Source organism: Callithrix jacchus, chromosome 10 (genome assembly GCF_049354715.1).
Source record: "Callithrix jacchus isolate 240 chromosome 10, calJac240_pri, whole genome shotgun sequence".
NCBI classification, from domain to species: Eukaryota; Metazoa; Chordata; class Mammalia; order Primates; family Cebidae; genus Callithrix; species Callithrix jacchus.
The window spans coordinates 16,034,813-16,039,410 of NC_133511.1; positions in this window are offsets into that span (position 1 = coordinate 16,034,813).

Consider the following 4,598-nt stretch of genomic DNA (forward strand, 5'->3'; position numbering starts at 1 on the left):
CAGGAAACTTAAAATCATGGCAGAAGTGGAAGCAGACACCTTCACAAGGTGGCAGGAGGGAGGGTGCAGAAAAAACTACCATTTATAAAACCATTCACTCACTATCATGAGAACAGCACGGGAGAAACTGCCCCCATAATCCAATCACTTTCCTTCCTTGACATGTGGAGACTACAGTTCCCTTCCTCAGATGTGGGGGTTACAATTCAAGATGAGATATGAGTGTGGACACAGTACCAAACCTTATCAACTATCCTGGGCCAGGAGGTCGGTCACTCTTGTTCTGAGTTAGCAAAACAGCTGATTAAACTATATAGCCTTTTTTTTCAGAGGCAGGATCTTGCCATGGTCTCAAACTCCTGAGCTCAAGTGATCCTCCCACCTCAGCAGGTGCACACCACTGCACCTGGCTCCTCCCATAGGCTCTTTTATCTCAAGAGTCTATATTTGTGTTTTTGCCAAGACTTCAGCACCCCAGAATTTGTTAGCAAAAATTCAAGGTGTTTGAGGGTAAAGGCTACTTTCTGAAGCTTTTAGTAAGGTTTAAAACCGGCTCACCTGAACACAGCTGTAGAAGAAAATGAGAATTTGCTAAGACGTGGCCCTTTTAGCTTGTTGTCTGCACTATAATTGCCAGGGGTCTGGCTATTCATAATTATGCTTGCAGAGTTGGAAAAGCCATGTTCTCTACCTCCAGCTCAATTTTTTGCAAGTGGAGGTGAGAAGTAAGAAACTCAGTAGAAGACAGATCAGGACCTAGGAAAAGCCTAATTCCCCAGGTATTTCTCAGGTACACCTGTTAAGCATCATCTGCCTAAGACAAGGATATCTTCTCTGACAAAAATGTAACTGTTAGAAAGATGTCTTAGAGATGCATCCTGATAGGTTTGGCTGTGTTCCCACCCAAATCTCATCTTAAATTGCAGTTTCCATAATTCCCGTTTGTCATGGGAGGGACCCAGTGGGAGGTAATTGAATAATGGGGGTAGGTCTTTCCCGTAATGTTCTCGTGATAGTAAGTCTCATGAGATCTGATGGTTTTATAAAGGGAAGTTTCCCTGCACATGCTATCTCATGACTTTGCTCCTGCATTGCCTTCCACCATGATTGTGAGGCCTCCTCAGCCATGTGGAACTGATTCCATTAAACCTATTCTTCTTTATAAATTACTGTGTCTTTGGTATGTCCTTATTAGCAGTGTGAGAATGGACAAATGCACATCCTTACCCCAGTCTGAGGTTTCCATTTGCCCCAAAGTATAGCCCACTGAGAGCCAGAGGAAAAGTAGTACAATGAGGCCAGACTAGTTGCTTGGAGATAGAAGTATCTGCACCCTGTTCTAGCCTAAAAGACTAATTCTTTAGCTTCATCCAATAGCCAAAGGCCTAAAGCAAATAGACCTATAGGCTACTGATCTGTTAGAATTGAGTTGGTTGCCTCTATAGGAGCCTAAGTATAGTGGCTTCTCTATAATATGTTTCCTTTTCCTCCCACCCCCAAAATAAAAGATGTATCTTAGGCATTGAGCAAATATCTGGCACATGATGAACAACTGAGTGAATAAAGCCAGCCCCAATGATGATCAATGGTATATAGAATATATAGCTCAAAGTAAAGCAAAGGGGTAGACAGTGAGAGCACAGTTCCTCAGTTTGGTCCGGGAAAAAGGGATCTATGGTGAGAGATCTGAGCCTTAAGCCTAGACCTGAGCTGCCTCTTCCTCATCTCTCAGAGAGATCTCCACTTTGCCCAGCAACAAACATAGTACTGAGAGTCCTCAGTGTCCTCCCTGGAGGTGTATAGATTGATTATTCAGTCTATAAACCTCAAGAATAGACTACTGTTCCCTGGGAACTTTTAGTGTGCTGGGTGATGGACAAGATGGATACATCCAAAATTCTTCTCTATGATAAAGATGTAATAGACTAGGGAACCAGGGACACAGTGTGTCTAATTCATATGGAAATGCAAAGAATCCAGAATAGCCATGCCATTTTAAAAATAAGAACAGAGTTGAAGGATTTGCACTTAACCAATTTCAGAACTTACTGTATGCTACAGTAATCTAAACAGTGTCAGGCCAGGAGCAGTCATTCATGCCTGTAATCCTAGCACTTTGGGGGCCGAAGCAGGAGGATTACTTGAGCCCAGGAATTCAAGACCAACCTGGAAAATATGGCAAAACCTCACCTCTACCAAAAATACAAAAATTAGCTAGGTATGGTGGCATGCGCCTATAGTCCCAGCTACTTGGGAGGCTGAGGTGGGAAGGTGGTTTGAGCCAGAGAGGCAGAGGTTGCAATAAGATGAGATCACACCATTGCACTTCAATCTGGGTGACAGAGCCAGACCTGTGTCAAACAAAACTAGTGTGATACAGGCATAAAGACAGACATATAGATCTATGGAATAGAATTGAAAGTCCAGAAATAAACCTCTACATTTATGGCCAACTGATTTTGGCAAAGATGCTAGACAATTTAATGAGGGAGAGAATAGTCTCTTCAGCAAATGCTGGGACAGTTCAACATTCATGTATAAAAGGATGGTTCTCTACCCTTAACTCATACCACACACAAAAATTAACTCAAAAGCAATCATAGGTCTAAATGTAAGAACTAAAACTGCAAAATTCTTACAAGGAAACACAGAAATAAGTCTTTGTTACCTAGAAGTAAGCAATGATTTCCTAGTTACAATACCAAAAACACAAATGATAAAAGAAAAAATCGATAAATTAGACTTCATCAAAGTTAAAACCTTCTTCTCTTCAAAAGACACCAAGGAAATGAAAAGACAAGCCACAGATGGGGAGAAAACATGTAAATATATTTACAAGTCATACATCTGACAAGCGACTTTTTTCCATATGTGGTAGACAGAATATGAGCCCCCAAAGATGCCCCATGTTCTAAGTCCTAGGACCTGGTGTATATTACCTTACATGTCAAAAGAAACTTTGCAGATGTGGCCAGGCATGGTGGCTCACATCTGTAATCCTAACATTTTGGGAGGCCAAGCCAGGTGGGTCACTTGAGGTTAGGAGTTCAAGACAACCTGGCCGATACGGTAAAACCATATCTCTACTAAAAATACAAAAGTTAGCCAGGGTGTGGTGGCATGTGCCTGTAATCCAGCTACTTGAGAGGCTGAGGCAGGAGAATTGCTTGAACCTGGGAGGCAGAGGTTGCAGTGAGCTGAGATGCACATCACTGCACTTCAGCTTGAGCAACAGAGTGAGACTCTGTCTCAGGAAAAAAAAAAAAAACACTTTGCAGATGTGATTAAAGGACCTTGAGATGGGGAGAGTATCCTGGTTTACCCAGGTGGGCTCAATCTAATCACCTGAGTCCTTAAAATCAGAGAATCTTTCCAGGTTATGGCCAGAAAAAGACATGACCCTAGAAGCAGCATCAGGGAGATGCTACATTGCTGGCTTTGAAGCTGGAAGAAGGGGCCACAAGCCAAGGAATGCAGACAATGTCTAGAAGCTGAAATAAGCAGAGACAGATTCTGCCTCACAGCCTGACAACACTTTACTTTTTAGCTCAGTGAGACCTGTGTCCAACTTCTAACCTACAGAACTGTCAGTTAATAAATTTGTGTTGTTTTAAGCCACTAAATTTGTAGTAATTTGTCACAGCAGCAATAAAAAAACTAACACCCTGAATATATAAATAATTCTTATAATTCATTAATAAGACAAAGAATCCAATATAAAAATGGGAAAAAAGTTTAGCCATTTTGCAAGACACATGAATAGCCAAAAAGCCCAGGAAAAGATGTTCCACATCATTGGCCATTAGGGAAATGCAAATCAAAACCACAATGAGATACCACTTATACCTATGCCCTAATCCCTAGAACCTATGTCTATGTTACCTTACACAGCAACAGGAACTTTGCAGATGTGATTAAAGTTAAGGACCTTAAGCTGGGAAATGTGTCCTGGCTTGCCTGCACGTACACCCAGGCTAACAAGAGCCCCCAGGCATTAAGCCAGCCATTTGCTCACAGGCCAGACACTTTGATCTATAGACCCAGCCATTAGATGTCTTTTTCAGGACAAAAAGTGGGTAAAAGGGCAAGGAAAAAAACCCCTTTCCACCTCTGCTAGCAAGCTCAGAGAAGTTGCTCTCAAATAGGATTTGAATGAAAAACATGTGATGGTCCTGGGTTTAATTAGGCTTTTACTGACTCCATTCAACCTGCAATGCCCCATGACCCCTCTCTGCATTTTTCTAGAGCTGGTGCTGGACATCAAAGGTAAACACCATGAAAAGAAATGGCTGTGACTCCCGAAGTCCAGTGTACTTCTGAGACCTGCTATAAATATTCCCATACAGGCTGGGCATGGGGCTCATTCCTGTAATCCCAGCACTTTGGGAGGCCAAGGTGGGCAGATCACTTGAGCCCCAGGAGTCTGTGACCAGCCTGAGTAGCATAGTGACCACAGGGACAAAACTCTCAGTAGGCCTCATTCTTTTAAGATCCTTGCTCAGAAGAAACAATGTATCATGGCCTGTCACTGTGGAGTGTTTCACACATACAGGCTCTAGTAGAGACATAACTAAAAACAACCACACACATGAAGAAAG